The 17,388-nt window shown below is 38.9% G+C and overlaps 2 non-coding genes across 2 annotated transcripts; one reads left to right on the top strand and one right to left on the bottom strand.

Annotated features, from left to right (window-relative positions):
* Positions 1-5,860: 5,860 nt before the first annotated feature.
* LOC130953889 (small nucleolar RNA R71) lies at positions 5,861-5,964 on the bottom strand. Its single transcript, XR_009076050.1, has one exon. It is a non-coding gene; the product is annotated as a small nucleolar RNA R71 (small nucleolar RNA).
* An 11,059-nt stretch (positions 5,965-17,023) lies between these two features.
* LOC130952195 (small nucleolar RNA R71) lies at positions 17,024-17,131 on the top strand. The gene has a single exon (XR_009074376.1). It is a non-coding gene; the product is annotated as a small nucleolar RNA R71 (small nucleolar RNA).
* Positions 17,132-17,388: the final 257 nt, after the last annotated feature.

Raw genomic sequence — 17,388 nt, 5'->3', positions numbered from 1 at the left:
TATTGAGGTGGTGGTTCTAAGTATGGCTCATAAGGTGGTTGGTATGGTGGATATGGGTTAGGGTCATATGAAGGTGTTTGGTGGAAAGGGGCTTGTGAGTATGGTGGTCCAAAATCATGTTGAGGAGGGGGTTCATAGGCATATGGTGGTGGTTGTTGATAATCAAAAGAGTGCTTACCATAGCCATTGCCTTGATATGCATCACATAATGGTTGTTAATAGTCCATTGGAGGTGGTTGTTGCCATGAGGGTTGATCAAATCCTCGTGGCTCCTCCCATCTTTGATTGTTCCAACCATGGTGCATGTTGTCATTAAAATCTCCTCTTCTTGCAACATAATTATAACTAGACTCATAGCCAAAGTGGTGAGAGTTCATAGTAGTGAGAGAAAATAAAAACAAAAATTAATAAAAAAGAAAATATTTTGAAAAAGATATGATTTTTGAAAAAAATAAGATAAGATAAAAATTTAAAAAAAATATTTACAATAACCAATAATAAGGCACACATTTGCAATTCCTCGGCAACGGCGCCATTTTGACGATCGGATTTTCTATCGGTAAAGAAATTCACAAATATAATCGCGTTGTAAGTATAGCTTCTAAACCAACAGAAAATCCTTTCGTACAAACGTTTGCTTGTCACAAGTAACAAACCCAATAAAAATAAATAACCGAAGTATTCAAACCTTGGGTCGTCTTCTCAAGGAATTGCAGGGAAGTATGATTTATTATTGGTTATGGAAAACAGTATATTTGGGTTTTTGAAAGGTTGAACGAGAAAAATAGATTGCAGGGAATTAAATCAATAGCAAAGAAAAACTCTTGGCAAAGTATGAAAACTTGAAGTCATATCCTAATTATCCTTATCAATGGTGATGAGAATTATATTTTTGCTCCCACTCAGTTAACCTCTAACTATGAAGGCAAGTCAAGTGGATACATCAATATAACACCTAAAGTCCTAGTCAACTCCTGAGGAAAGACTAGAGTTATAGGAATCTAAATCAATCAGCAAAGATATCAATTATCAATCACGATGAGTTTGACAACTCAAGAGTTACCAATTAATCAACCAAAGCCAAAAGGGAAAAATCTAAATTATTTATATAAATAAAAGAAAGCAATCATAATTCTGAAATACCTCAAATTATATTAAATGAAGATATCAATTCTAACATGGAAAAATTCATAAATTAAATTGGGAAAATAAATAAAAGGAACATTAAACCTGGAACTTAGAAGAAATTGTAAGTTGAAATAATAAGAAATCTTAAATCCTTTAAGAGGAATCCTAATCCTAATCCTAAAGACTTAGAAGCTAGGCACGGTAAAAATCTAGAGAGTGCAGCAAGTCTCCCTGTTAATCACTGGACTTCTTTGATAGTTTTTGGGCTTGTCATGTCTAAAACAGCTCGGCATTTCTCTGGATTAGCCTCGATACCTCAGCTAGTGAGCATGAAGCCAAGGAATTTACCACTTTGGATGCCAAATACGCACTTCTCGGGGTTTAACCGCATGTTATATTTTCCTAGTTGGCCGAAGATTTCTGCGAGGTCCTCTAGGTGATTGTTGCCGATCTTTGTCTTGGCGACCATATCGTCAACGTAGACCTCAATATTCCTGCCGATCTGCTTGGCGAAAAATTTATCCATTAGACGTTGATATGTTGCACCTGCATTCTTAAGGCCAAATGGCATGACTTTATAACAATAATTTCCATACTCAGTAATGAAGGCCGTTTTATTTTGATCGGATGGATGCATTTGGATCTGGTTATAGCCAGAGTATGCATCCATAAAACTAAGTTTTTCATAACCAGATGCATTATCAACTAAACAATCAATGAAAGGTAAAGGATTGGAATATTTGGGGCTTGCTTTATTGAGATCGGTGAAATCAACACACATGCACCATCTAACGTTATGTTTTTTCACCATGACGACATTCGCCAACCATGTTGTGAATCTGATTTCTTGGATGAAGCCGGCGTTGATGAGCTTCTTGGTTTCTTCCAGAGAAGCTTGTTTGCGGTCATGGCCAAGGTTTCTCTTTTTCTGTGCTATAGGTCGGACAGATGGATCTAATGCCAACTTGTGGGATATGATGGATGGATTGGTGCCTGGTGATGAGCGGATAATTTATACGCTTTTTGGCATTGTTTTTAGGTAATTTTTAGTAGGATTTAGCTACTTTTAGGGATGTTTTTGTTAGTTTTTATGCAAAATTCACATTTCTGGACTTTACTATGAGTTTGTGTGTTTTTCTGTGATTTCAGGTATTTTCTGGCTGAAATTGAGGGACCTGAGCGAAAATCTGATGCAGGCTGAAAAAGGACTGCTGATGCTGTTGGATTCTGACCTCCCTGCACTCAAGATGAATTTTCTTGAGCCACAGAACTCCAAATGGCGTGCTCTTAACTGCGTTGGAAAGTAGACATCCAGGGATTTCCATCAATATATAATAGTCCATACTTTATTCAAGTTTAGATGACGAAAACTGGCGTTTAACGCCAGTTCCATGCTGCATTCTTGAGTAAAACGCCAGAAACACGTCACAAACCAGAGTTAAACGCCAAAACACGTTACAACTTGGCATTTAACCACAAGAGAAGCCTCTGCACATGTAAAGCTCAAGCTCATCCCATGCACAAACCAAAGTGGGCCCCGGAAGTGGATTTCTGCACTTAGACTTATTTCTGTAAACCCTAGTAGCTAGTTTAGTATAAATAGAACTTTTTACTATTGTACTAAGCGTCTTGTCTTTTGATGGATCTTTAATCGGTGTTTGCGATTTTAGACCTTCATGGAGGCTGGCCATTCGGCCATGCCTGGACCTCCATCACTTATGTATTTTCAACGGTGGAGTTTCTACACACCATAGATTAAGGTGTGGAGCTCTGCTGTTCCTCGAGTATTAATGCAATTACTATTATTCTTCTATTCAATTCGGCTTATTCTTATTCTAAGATATTCGCTGCACTTCAACATGATGAATGTGATGATCCGTGACACTCATCATCATTCTCACCTATGAACGCGTGCCTGACAACCACTTCCGTTCTACCTTAGATTGAGCGCATATCTCTTAGTCTCCACTCCGAAAGATCGGAGTCTTCGTGGTATAAACTAGAATTATTGGCGGCCATTCCTAAGATCCGAAAAGTCTAAACCTTGTCTGTGGTATTCCGAGTAGGATTTGAGATGGGATGACTGTGACGAGCTTCAAACTCGCGAGTGTTGGGCGTAGTGACAGACGCAAAAGAATCACTGGATTCTATTCCAACATGAGTGAGAACTGACAGATGATTAGCTGTGCTGTGACAGAGTATTTGGACCATTTTCACTGAGAGGATGGGAAGTAGCCATTGACAACGGTGATGCCCTACATACAGCTTGCCATAGAAAGGAGTATGAAGGATTGGATGAAGGTAGTAGGAAAGCAGAGATTCAACAAGAACAAAGCATCTCCATACACTTATCTGAAATTCCCACCAAGGATTTACATAAGTATCTCTATCTTTATTTTATACTTTATTCGTCTTTATATTCGAAAACCATTATTACCATTTGAATCCGCGTGACTGAGATTTACAAGATGACCATAGCTTGCTTCATACCAACAATCTCCGTGGGATCAACCCTTACTCACGTAAGGTATTACTTGGACGACCCAGTGCACTTGCTGGTTAGTTGTGCAAAGTTGTGACAAAGTGTGATTCATGTTTGAGAGCTCCAAGTCTTTGGCGCCATTGTTTATGATCACAATTTCGTGCACCAAGTTTTTGGCGCCGTTGCCGGGGATTGTTTGAGTTTGGACAACTGACGGTTCATCTTGTTGCTCAGATTAGGTAATTTTCTTTTAAAAAAGTTTTCAAAAATCTTTCAAAAAAATTTTTTTCTTTGTTTTCGTTTCTCCAAAAAGTAATTTTCGAAAAATCCAAATAAAATTAATAAAATAAAAAAAACCAAAAATATTGTGTTTCTTATTTGAGTCTAAAGTCAAGTTTTTAAGTTTGGTGTCAATTGCATGTTTTTAAAATTTATGCATTTTTTTTAGAAAAATTCATGCATGGTGTTCTTCATGATCTTCAAGTTGTTCTTGATAAGTCTTCTTGTTTGATCTTCATATTTTCTTGTTTTGTGTCTTTTGTTGTTTTTCATATGCATTTTTGCATTCATAGTATCTAATCATGAAAATTTTCTAAGTTTGGTATCTTGCATGTTTTTCTTTTCTTGAAAATTTTCAAAAATAAGTCTTGATGTTCATCTTGATCTTCAAAGTGTTCTTGGTGTTCATCTTGACAATGATAGTGTTCCTGCATGCATCATTGGTTTTGATCCAAAATTTTCATGTTTTAGGTCATGTTTGTGTTTTTCTCTCTCCTCATAAAAAATTTCAAAAATAAAAAATATCTTTTCCTTATTTTACTCAAAAATTTGAAATCTTTGGGTTGACTTAGTCGAAATTCTTAAAATTAGTTATTTCTTGTTAGTCAGGTCAAGATTTCATTTTTAAAAATCTTATATTTTCAAAATCTTTTTCAAAAATCAAATCTTTTTCATTTTTCTTATTATTTTTCGAAATTTTTCTTATTTGATTTTCAAAATCTTTTTCTTATCTTTATTTCAAAATTTCAAAAACTTTACTAACAATTAATGTGATTGATTCAAAAATTTGAAGTTTGTTACTTTCTTGTTATGAAAGGTTCAATTTTTAAATTATAGAGTCATATCTTTTAGTTTCTTGTTAGTCAAGTAATCAATTTTAATTTTAAAAATCAAATCTTTTCCAAAATATCTTTTTCAATTATATCTTTTTCAAATCATATCTTTTTCAAATCATATCTTTTTCAAAATCAATTTCAAAATCTTTTCTAACTTCCTATGTTTTCAAAATTGATTTTCAATTTTTTTTTCAACTAACTAATTGACTTTTTGTTTGTTTCTTATCTTTTTCAAAGCCACCTAACTACTTTTCTCTTTCTAATTTTCGAAAATTGCTCACTCTTTTTCAAAGTTCTTTTAATTAACTAATTGTTTCAAATTTTAATTTTAATTGTATTTCTTATCACAATTTTCGAAAATCACTAACTTTTTTCAAAAACAATTTTCGAATTTCTCTCTCTCTCATCTTCTTCTATTTATTTATTTAATTACTAATACTCTTCTCTTCATCTTAAAAATTCAAACCCTCTTTTCTCCTCTGTGTTCGAATTTTTCTCATCCTTCTTCTATTCTTTTCTTCTTCTACTCACATAAAGGAATCTCTATACTGTGACATAGAGGATTCTTCTTTCTTTTCTATTTTCTTCTTTTTCATATGAGCAGGAGCAAGGACAAAGACATTCTTGTTGAAGCAGATCCTGAACCTGAAAAGGCTCTGAAGAAGAAGCTAAGAGAAGCTAAAGCACAACAATCCAGAAAAAACCTTACAAAGAATCTCGAAAAAGAAGGAGACATGGCCGAACCCAATAACAATGGTGGAGGCGCAAGGAGGATGCTTGGTGATTATACTACACCTACTTCTAATTTTTATAGAAGAAGCATCTCAATCCCTACCATTGGAGCAAACAATTTTGAGCTAAAGCCTCAACTAGTTGCTCTAAGCAACAGAACTGCAAGTTTCATGGACTTCAATCAAAAGATCTCTATCAGTTCTTAACTGAATTCTTACAGATCTGTGATACTATTAAGACTAATGGAGTAGATCCTGAAGTCTACAGGCTCATGCTTTTTCCTTTTGTTGTAAGACACAAAGCTAGAACATGGTTGGACTCACAACCTAAAGATAGCCTAGACTCTTAGGATAAGCTGGTCACAGCCTTCTTGGCCAAGTTCTTTCCTCCTCAAAAGCTGAGCAAGCTTAGAGTGGATGTTCATACCTTCAAGCAAAAAGATGGTGAATCCTTCTATGAAGCTTGGGAAAGATACAAGCAATTGACCAAAAAGTGTCCTTTTGGCATGCTTTCAGAGTGGACCATTTTAGATATATTCTATGATGGTCTATCTGAGCTTTCTAAGATGTTACTAGACCATTCTGCAGGTGGATCCATTCACCTAAAGAAAATGCCTGCAGAAGCTCAAGAACTCATTGATATCGTTGCAAATAACCCATTCATGTACACCTCTGAGAGAAATCCTGTGAGTAATGAGACACCTCCGAGGAAAGGAGTTCTTGAAATTGATGCTCTGAATGCCATATTGGCTCAGAACAAAATGTTGACTCAGCAAGTCAACATGAATTCTTAGAGTCTAAATGGATGGCAAAATACATCCAACAGTACTAAAGAAGCATCTTCTGAAGAAGAAGCTTATGAACCTGAGAACCCTGCAATGGCAGAGGTGAATTACATGGGTGAACCCTATGGGAACACCTATAATTCCTCATGGAGAAATCATCCAAATTTCTCATGGAAGGATCAACAAAAGCCCCAACAATGCTTTAATAATGGTAGAAGAAACATGTTTAGCAATAGCAAGCCTTTTCCATCATCTTCTCAGCAACAGACAGAGAATTATGAGCAGAGCCCCTCTAGCTAAGCAAATATAGTCTCTGATCTGTCTAAGGCCACTTTAAGTTTTATGAGTGAAACAAGGTCCTCCATAAGAAATTTGGAGGTACAAGTGGGTCATCTGAGTAAGAAAATCACTGAAACTCCTCCTAGTACTCTCCCAAGCAATACAAAAGAGAATAAAAAAAGAGAGTGCAAGGCCATTGATATTATCAATATGGCCGAATCCAAAGAGGAAGGGGAGGACGTGAATCCCAATGAGGAAGACCTCACGGGACGTCCTCCAAACAGAAGGGAGTTCCCTATTGGGGACCTAAAGGAATTTGAGGCTCATATAGAGACCATAGAGATTCTATTAAACTTCTTTCTGCCATTTATGAGCTCTGAGAACTATTCTTCCTCTGAAGAGAATAAAGATGTAACTGAAGAGCAAGTTTCTCAATATCTAGGAGCCATCATGATGCTGAATGCCAAGTTGTTTGGTAATGAGACTTGGAAAGGTGAACCTCCCTTGCTCATTAGTGAACTAGATACATGGGTTTAGCAAACTCTACCTCAAAAGAAACAAGATCCTGGTAAATTCTTAATACCCTGTACCATAGGCACCATGATCTTTGAGAAGGCTCTATGTGACCTGGGGTCAGGTATAAATCTTATGCCACTCTCTGTAATGGAGAAGTTGGGGATCTTTGAGGTACAAGCTGCAAGAATCTCATTAGAGGTGGCAGACAAGTCAATAAAACAAGCTTATGGATTAGTAGAGGACGTGTTAGTGAAGGTTAAAGACCTTTACATCCCTACTGATTTCATAATCTTAGACACTGGAAAGGATGAGAATGAATGCATCATCCTTGGAAGACCCTTCCTAGCCACAGCAGGAGCTGTGATTGATGTTGACAGAGGAGAGCTAGTCCTTCAATTGAATGGGGACTACCTTGTGTTTAAAGCTCAAGGATCTTCCTCTGCAACCATGGAAAAGAGGCACGATAAGCTTCTCTCAATACAGAGTCAAACAAAGCCCCCACAGTCAAACTCTAAGTTTAGTGTTGGAAGGCCACAACCAAACTCTAAGTTTGGTGTTGAACCCCCACATTCAAACTCTAAGTTTGGTGTTGGAGGGTCCCAACAATGCTCTGAACATCTGTGAAGCTCCATGAGAGCTCACTGTCAAGCTATTGACATTAAAAAAGTGCTTATTGGGAGGCAACCCAATTTTTATTTATCTATATTTCTATTGTTCTTTTATGTTTTATTAGGTTTATGATCATGTGGAGTTACAAAACAATTGCAAAAATTAAAAACAGAATAAAAAACAGCAGAAGAAAAAGCACACCCTGGAGGAAGAGCTTACTGGCGTTTAAACGCTAGTAAGGAGCATCTGGCTGGCGTTTAACGCCAGAACAGAGCATGAAGCTAGCATTGAACGCCAGAAATAAGCAGCGGTCTGGCGTTTAAACGCCAGGATTGCACGCTGAGGAAAGCTGGCGTTAAACGCCAGAAACAAGCACCAAGCTGGCGTTTAACGCCAGAAACAAGCATTAGTCTGGCATTAAATGCCAGAAACAGGCTACATTTGGGCATTTAATGCCAGAAACAAGCATCAGTCTGGCGTTAAATGCTAGGATTGCATACAGAGGGCGTTTTACATGCCTAAGGGTGTAGGGATGAGAAAACCTTGACACCTCAGGATCTGTGTATCCCACAGGATCACTTCAGGATCTGTGGACCCCACAGGATCCCCACCTACCTTCTCCCTCTCTCTCACACCTTTTCATAACACTCTTCCCCAAACATCATTCACCAATCACCTCAATCACTCTTCTCCATCACCTCTTCACCACTCACATCCATCCATTCTTCCCCATAAACCCCACCTACCTTCAAATTCAAAATCTCTTTCCCACCCAAACCCAGCCTAAATGACTGAACCTAAACCCCTCTCCCTCTACTATACAAACCTCTCCTTCCTTCTTAATTTTCACACAACACTATCCTCTCTTCTCCCTCTTGGCCGAAACCTACACCACTCTCCCTCTCCTCCATCTCTTCTTCTTCTTCTTCATCTATTCTTTCTTCTTTTGCTCGAGGACGAGCAACATTCTAAGTTTAGTGTGGTAAAAGCATAGCTTTTTTGTTTTTCCATAACCATTGATGGCACCTAAGGCCAGAGAAACCTCAAGAAAGAAGAAAGGGAAGGCAATTGCTTCCACCTCTGAGTCATGAGAGATAGAGAGATTCATCTCAAAAGCCCATCAAGACCACTTCTATGAAGTTGTAGCCAAGAAAAAGGTGATCCCTGAGGTCCTTTTCATGCTCAAGAAAAATGAGTATCTGAAGATCCGACATGAGATCCGAAGAAGAGGTTGGGAAGTTCTCACCAACCCCATTCAACAAGTCAGAATCTTAATGGTTCAAGAGTTTTATGCCAATGCATGGATCGCTAGGAACCATGATCAAAGTATGAACCCAAATCCAAAGAATTATCTTACAATGGTTCGAGGAAAATGCTTAGATTTCAGTCCGGAAAATGTAAGGTTGGCATTCAACTTGCCTATGATGCAAGAAGATGCACGCCCCTACACTAGAAGGGTCAACTTTGATCAAAGGTTGGACCAAGTCCTCATGGATATATGTGTGGAAGGAGCTCAATGGAAAAGAGACTCAAAAAGGCAAGCCGGTTCAATTGAGAAGACTGAACCTTAAGCCTGTAGCTAGAGGATGGTTGGAGTTCATCCAATGCTCCATCATCCCCACTAGCAACCGATCCGAAGTAACTGTGGATTGGGCCATCATGATCCATAGCATCATGATTGGAGAGGAAGTAGAAGTTCATGAAGTCATCTCTCTAGAACTCTACAAAGTAGCCGAAAAGCCTTCTACCTTGGCAAGGCTAGCTTTTTCTCATCTCATTTGCCATCTATGCTACTTTGCTGGAGTTGTCATAGAAGGAGACATCCTCATTAAAGAGGACAAGACCATCACTAAGAAAAGGATGGGGCAAACAAGAGAGCCCATTCATGGATCTCAAGAGACGCATGAGGAAGCTCATCATCAAGAAATCCCTGAGATGCCTCAAGGGATGCATTTTCCTCCAAACAACTATTGGGAACAACTCAACACTTCTCTAGAAGGATTGAGTCATGACATGAACTAATTAAGGGTGGAACACCAAGAGCACTCCATCATTCTTAATGAGATTAGAGAAGATCAAAGAGCTATGAGGGAGGAGCAATAAAGGCAAGGAAGAGACATAGAGGAGCTCAAGAACACCATTGGTCCTTCAAGAAGAAAGCGCCACCATCACTAAGGTGGACTCATTCCTTAACTTCATTGTTCTTATCTCTCTGTTTTTAGGGTTATGAACTTCATGTTTGCCTATGTTTGTGTCTTTACTACATGATCATTAGTATTTAGTAACTATGTCTTAAGGCTATGAATAATTCCATGAATCCTTCACCTTTCTTAAATGAAAAATGTTTCTAATACAAAAGAACAAGAAGTACATGAGTTTCGAAATTGTCCTTGAAATTAGTTTAATTATATTGATGTGGTGATAATACTTTTTGTTTTCTGAATGAATGATTGAACAGTGCATATTTTTGATCTTGTTATTTATGAATGTTAAAATTGTTGGCTCTTGAAAGAATGATGAAAAAGAGAAATGTTATTGATGATTTGAAAAATCAAAAAAATTGATTCTTGAAGCAAGAAAAAGCAGTGAAGAACAAAGCTTGCGAAAAAAAATATAAAAGAAAAAAAAAGCAGGCAAAAAAAGACAATAGCCCTTAAAACCAAAAGGCAAGGGTAAAAAAGATCCAAGGCTTTGATCATCAATGGATAGGAGGGCCAAAGGAAATAAAATACAGGCCTAAGCGGCTAAATCAAGCTGTCCCTAACCATGTGCTTGTGGCATGCAGGTCCAAGTGAAAAGCTTGAGACTGAGTGGTTAAAGTCGTGATCCAAAGCAAAAAGAGTGTGCTTAAGAGCTCTGGACACCTCTAACTGAGGACTCTAGCAAAGCTGAGTCACAATCTGAAAAGGTTCATCCAGTCATGTGTCTGTGGCATTTATGTATCCGGTGGTAATACTGGAAAACAAAGTGCTTAGGGCCACGGCCAAGACTCATAAAGTAGCTGTGTTCAAGAATCAACATACTTAACTAGGAGAATTAATAACACTTGAGTTCCTATAGATGCCAATCATTATAAACTTCAAAGGATAAAGTGAGATGCCAAAACTGTTTAGAAGCAAAAAGCTATTAGTCCTGCTCATCTAATTAGAACTAAGCTTCATTGATATTTTGGAATTTATAGTATATTCTCTTCTTTTTATCCTATTTGATTTTCAGTTGCTTGGGGACAATCAACAATTTAAGTTTGGTGTTGTGATGAGCAGATAATTTATACTCTTTTTGGCATTGTTTTTAGGTAATTTTTAGTAGGATCTAGCTACTTTTAGGGATGTTTTTATTATTTTTTATGAAAAATTCACATTTCTAGACTTTACTATGAATTTGTGTGTTTTTTTGTGATTTTAGGTATTTTCTGGCTGAAATTGAGGGACCTTAGCAAAAATCTAATGCAGGCTGAAAAAGGACTGCTGATGTTGTTGGATTCTGACCTCCCTGCACTCGAAATGGATTTTCTGGAGCCACAGAACTCCAAATGGCGCGCTCTCAACTGCGTTGGAAAGTAGACATGCAAGGATTTCTAGAAATATATAATAATTCATACTTTATAAAAGTTTAGATGACACAAACTGGCGTTCAACGCCAGTTCCATGCTGCATTCTGGAGTAAAACGCCAGAAACACGTCACAAACCGGAGTTAAACGCCAAAAACACGTTACAACTTGGCGTTTAACCCCAAAAGAAGCCTCTGCACATGTAAAGCTCAAGCTCAGCTCAAGCACACACCAAAGTTGGCCCCGGAAGTGGATTTCTGCACTTAGACTTATTTCTGTAAACCCTAGTAGCTAGTTTAGTATAAATAGAACTTTTTACTATTGTACTAAGCGTCTTGTCTTTTGATGGATCTTTAATTAGTGTTTGTGATTTTAGACCTTCATGGGGGCTGGCTATTCGGCCATGCCTGGACCTCTATCACTTATGTATTTTCAACGGTGGAGTTTCTACACACCATAGATTAAGGTGTGAAGCTCTGCTGTTCCTCGAGTATTAATGCAATTACTATTATTCTTCTATTCAATTCGGCTTGTTCTTATTCTAAGATATTCACTGCACTTCAACATGATGAATGTGATGATCTGTGACACTCATCATCATTCTCACATATGAACGCGTGCTGGTGCACGAAATTGTGATCACTACAACTTCGCACAACTAACCAGCAAGTGCACTGGGTCGTCCAAGTAATACCTTACGTGAGTAAGGGTCGATCCCACGGAGATTGGTGGTATGAAGCAAGCTATGGTCATCTTGTAAATCTTAGTCAGGCAAACTCAATTGTATATGATGATGAACGAAAATAATATAAAGATAAAGATAGTGATACTTATGTATATCAGTGGTGTAAGAGCTTCAGACAAGCGTATGAAGATGCCTTCCCTTCCGTCTCTCTGCTTTCCTACTGTCTTCATCCAATCCTTCTTACTCCTTTCCATGGCAAGCTCATGTAGGGTTTCACTGTTGTCAGCAGCTACCTCCCATCCGCGCAGTGAAAGCTAATGCACGCACTCTGTCACAGTACTGCCAATCACCGGTTTGGTTCCCTCCCCTACCGGAATAGAATCACTCTTTTGCGTCTGTCACTAACGCCCAGTAGGTTACAGGTTTGAAGCACGTCACAGTCATTCAATCATTGAATCCTACTCAGAATACCACAGACAAGGTTAGACCTTCCGGATTCTCTTGAATGCCGCCATCAGTTCTTGCCTATACCACGAAGACTCTGATCTCACGGAATGGTTGGCTCGTTTGTCAGGCGAGCACTCGGTTGTCAGGCGATCAACCATGCATCATGCAATCAGGAATCCAAGAGATATTCACTAAGCCTCAGATGCTTGTAGAACAAGAATGGTTGTCAGCCACCTTGTTCATGGGTGAGAATGGTGATGAGTGTCACGGATCATCACATTCATCAAATTGAAGAACAAGTGATATCTTGGTAAAAGAACAAGCGGAGTTGAATAGAATAACATTAGTAATTGCATTAATACTCGAGGTACAGCAGAGCTCCACACCTTAATCTATGGTGTGTAGAAACTCCACCGTTGAAAATATATAAGAACAAAAGTGATCATTGGTTTCGGCCCCAAAGAGGGAACCAGAAGAACCAAGATGAAAATACAATAGTAAAAGGTCCTATATATAGAAAACTAGTAGCCTAAGGTGTACAAAGGTGAGTAAATGACATAAAAATCCACTTCCGGGCCCACTTGGTGTGTGCTTGGGCTGAGCAATGAAGTAATTTTCGTGTAGAGACTCTTCTTGGCGTTTAACTCCCATTTTGGTGCCAGTTTGGGCGTTTAACTCCCATTTAGGTGCCAGTTCCGGCGTTTAACGCTGGGATTTCTGTAGGTAACTTTGAACGCCGGTTTGGGCCATCAAATCTTAGGCAAAGTATGGACTATCATATATTGCTGGAAAGCCCAGGATGTCTACTTTCCAACGTCGTTGAGAGCGCGCCAATTGGGCTTCTGTAGCTCCAGAAAATCCACTTCGAGTGCAGGGAGGTCAGAATCCAACAGCATCTGCAGTCCTTTTCAGTCTCTGAATCAGATTTTTGCTCAGGTCCCTCAATTTCAGCCAGAAAATACCTGAAATCACAGAAAAACACACAAACTCATAGTAAAGTCCAGAAAAGTGAATTTTAACTAAAAACTAAGAAAAATATACTAAAAACTCAACTCAAACTACTAAAAACATACTAAAAACAATGCCAAAAAGTATACAAATTATCCGCTCATCACAACACCAAACTTAAATTGTTGCTTGTCCTCAAGCAACTGAAAATCAAATAAGATAAAAAGAAGAGAATATACTATAGACTCCAAATTATCAATGAAACTTAGCTCCAAATTAGATGAGCGGGACTAGTAGCTTTTTGCCTCCAAACAGTTTTGGCATCTCACTTTATCCTCTGAGGTTCAGAATGATTGGCTTCTTTAGGAACTCAGAATCCAGATAGTGTTATTGATTCTCCTAGTTAAGTATGATGATTCTTGAACACAGCTACTTATTGAGTCTTGGCTGTGGCCCAAAGCACTCTGTCTTCCAGTATTACCACCGGATACGTACATGCCACAGACACATAATTGGGTGAACCTTTTTAGATTGTGACTTAGCTTTGCTAAAGTCCCCAATTAGAGGTGCCCAGGGTTCTTAAGCACACTCTTATTGCCTTGGATCACAACTTTATTTCTTTCTTTTTCATCAATTTTTTTCGTTTTTCTCCTCTTTTTTTTATTTTTTTTTCGTTTGCTTCTTTTCTTTTTTTTTATATTCACTGCTTTTTCTTGCTTCAAGAATCATTTTTATGATTTTTCAGATCCTCAGTAACATGTCTCCTTTTTCATCATTCTTTCAAGAGCCAACAATTTTAACATTCATGAACAACAAATTCTAAAGACATATGCACTGTTCAAGCATACATTCAGAAAACAAAAAGTATTGTCACCACATCAAACTAATTAAGCTAGTTTTAAAGATGGATTTGAAATCCTGTACTTCTTGTTCTTTTGTGATAAAAACAGTTTTCATTTAAGAGAGGTGATGGATTCATAGGACATTCATAACTTTAAGGCATAGACACTAAGACACTAATGATCATAAGACACAAACATAGATAAACATAAAGCATAATTTTCGAAAAAACAGAAAGGCAAAGAACAAGGAGATTAAAGAACGGGTCCACCTTAGTGATGGCGGCTTGTTCTTCCTCTTGAAGGTCTTATGGAGTTCTTGAGCTCCTCAATGTCTCTTCCTTGTCTTTGTTGCTCCTCTCTCATGATTCTTTGATCTTCTCTAATGATGATGGAGTGTTCTTGATGCTCCACCCTTAGTTGTCCCATATTGGAACTCAACTCTCCTAGGGAGGTGTTAATTTGCTCCCAATGGTCTTGTGGAGGAAAGTGCATCCCTTGAGGTATCTCAGGGATCTCTTGATGAGAGGGGTCTCTTGTTTGCTCCATCCTTTTCTTAGTGATGGGCTTGAGGTCATGCCTTCTCAGTTGAACCGGCTTTGGATGCCATAAATGGTTATGGAAAAACAAAAAGCAATGCTTTTACCACACCAAACTTAAAAGGTTTGCTCGTCCTCGAGCAAAAGAAGAAAGAAAAGAGTAGAAGAAGAAGAAATGGAGGAGAGGGAGATTGGTAGAGGTGATTGGTGAATGGGTGAAGAAGAAGAGAGAGTGGTGGGGTTGGTGGGGATCCTGTGGGGTCCACAGATCCTAAGGTGTCAAGGAAAAGTCATCCCTGCACCAAATGGCATCAAAAATCACGTTTTGACCCATTTTTGGCGTTAAACGCCGGGCTGATGCCCATTCCTGGCGTTTAACGCCAGGTTCTTGCCCTTTTCTGGCGTTTAACGCCAGTCTGGTGCCCCTTTCTGGCGTTAAACGCCCAGAATGGTGCCAGACTGGGCGTTAAACGCCCAACTGCTAGGCTTACTGGCGTTTGAACGCCAGCAGCATCTTCCTCCAGGGTGTGCTGTTTTTCTTCCTGTTTTTCATTCTGTTTTTGCTTTTTCAATGGATTTTGTGACTTCTTATGATCATCAACCTACAAAAAACATAAAATAACAAAAGAAAATATATAAATATAATCATTGGGTTGCCTCCCAACAAGCGCTTCTTTAATGTCAGTAGCTTGACAGAGGGCTCGCATGGAGCCTCACAGATACTCAGAGCAATGTTGGAACCTCCCAACACCAAACTTAGAGTTTGGTTGTGGCCTCCCAACACCAAACTTAGAGTGTGACTGTGGGGGCTCTGCTTGTCTCTGATTTGAGAGAAGCTCTTCATGCTTCATCTCTATGGTGACAGAGGGATATCCTTGAGCCTTAAACACAAAGGATTCTCCATTCACTTGAATGATCAGTTCACCTCCATCAACATCAATCACAGCCTTTGCTGTGGCTAGGAAGGGTCTGCCAAGGATGATGGATTCATCCATGCATTTCCCAGTCTCTAGGACTATGAAATCAGTAGGAATGTAATGGTCTTCAACCTTTACCAAAACATTCTCTACAAGTCCATGAGCTTGTTTCCTTGAGTTGTCTGCCATCTCTAATGAGATTCTTGCAGCTTGTACCTCAAAGATCCTTAGCTTCTCCATTACTGAGAGAGGCATGAGGTTCACACTTGACCCTAAGTCACATAGAGCCTTCTTGAAGGTCATGGTGCCTATGGTACAAGGTATGGAAAACTTCCCAGGATCTTGTCTCTTTTGAGGTAATTTCTGCCTAGACAAGTCATCCAGTTCTTTGGTGAGCAAAGGAGGTTCATCCTCCCAAGTCTCATTTCCAAATAACTTGTCATTTAGCTTCATGATTGCTCCAAGGTATTTAGCAACTTGCTCCTCAGTGACATACTCATCCTCTTCAGAGGAAGAATACTCATCAGAGCTCATGAAAGGCAGAAGTAAATCCAATGGAATCTCTATGGTCTCATTTTGAGCCTCAGATTCCCATGGTTCCTCATTGGGGAACTCATTGGAGGCTAGTGCACGCCCATTGAGGTCTTCCTCAGTGGCGTTCACTTCCTCCCTTTCCTCTCCAAATTCGGCCATGGTTATGGCTTTGCACTCTCCTTTTGGATTTTCTTCTGTATTACTTGTGAGAGTACTAGGAGGGAGTTCAGTAACTTTCTTGCTCAGCTGACCCACTTGTCCTTCCAAATTTCTGATGGAGGACCTTGTTTCATTCATGAAACTTTGAGTGGTCTTTATTAGATCAGAGACCATTGTTGCTAAGTCAGAAGTATTCTGCTTAGAACTCTCTGTCTGTTGCTGAGAAGATGATGGAAAAGGCTTGCTATTGCTAAACCTGTTTCTTCCACCGTTATTGTTATTGAAACCTTGTTGAGGTCTCTCTTGATTCTTCCATGAGAGATTTGGGTGATTTCTCCATGAAGAATTATAGGTGTTTCCATAGGGTTCTCCTAGGTAATTCACCTCTTCCATGGAAGGGTTCTCAGGATCATAAGCTTCTTCCTCAGATGAAGCATCCTTAGTACTGTTTGGTGCATTTTGCATTCCAGACAGACTTTGAGAAATCAAATTGACTTGTTGAGTCAATATCTTATTCTGAGCCAAAATGGCGTTCAGAGTGTCAATCTCAAGAACTCCTTTCTTCTGACTAGTCCCATTGTTCACAGGATTCCTTTCAGAAGTGTACATGAATTGGTTATTTGCAACCATTTCAATCAATTCTTGAGCTTCTGCAGGCGTCTTCTTCAGATGAAGAGATCCTCCAGCAGAGCTATCCAAAGACATCTTGGATAGTTCAGAGAGACCATCATAGAAAATACCTATGATGCTCCATTCAGAAAGCATGTCTGAGGGACATCTTCTGATTAATTGTTTGTATCTTTCCCAAGCTTCATAGAGGGATTCTCCATCATTCTGTCTGAAGGTTTGGACCTCCATTCTAAGCTTACTCCATCTTTGTGGTGGAAAGAATTTTGCCAAGAAGGCATTGACTAGCTTTTCCCAAGAGTCCAGGCTTTCTTTAGGTTGAGAGTCCAACCATATCCTAGCTCTGTCTCTTACAGCAAAAGGGAATAGCATCAGTCTATAGACCTCAGGGTCTACCCCATTAGTCTTGACTGTGTCACAGATTTGCAAGAATTCAGCTAAAAACTGATGAGGATCTTCCATTGGAAGTCCATGGAACTTGCAATTCTGTTGCATTA

The sequence above is a fragment of the Arachis stenosperma genome, chromosome 9 (genome assembly GCF_014773155.1).
Source record: "Arachis stenosperma cultivar V10309 chromosome 9, arast.V10309.gnm1.PFL2, whole genome shotgun sequence".
In the NCBI taxonomy this organism is placed as follows: Eukaryota; Viridiplantae; Streptophyta; class Magnoliopsida; order Fabales; family Fabaceae; genus Arachis; species Arachis stenosperma.
The sequence above is the reverse complement of the archived record's forward strand: the minus strand, read 5'-3'. Positions and strand labels throughout refer to the sequence as shown.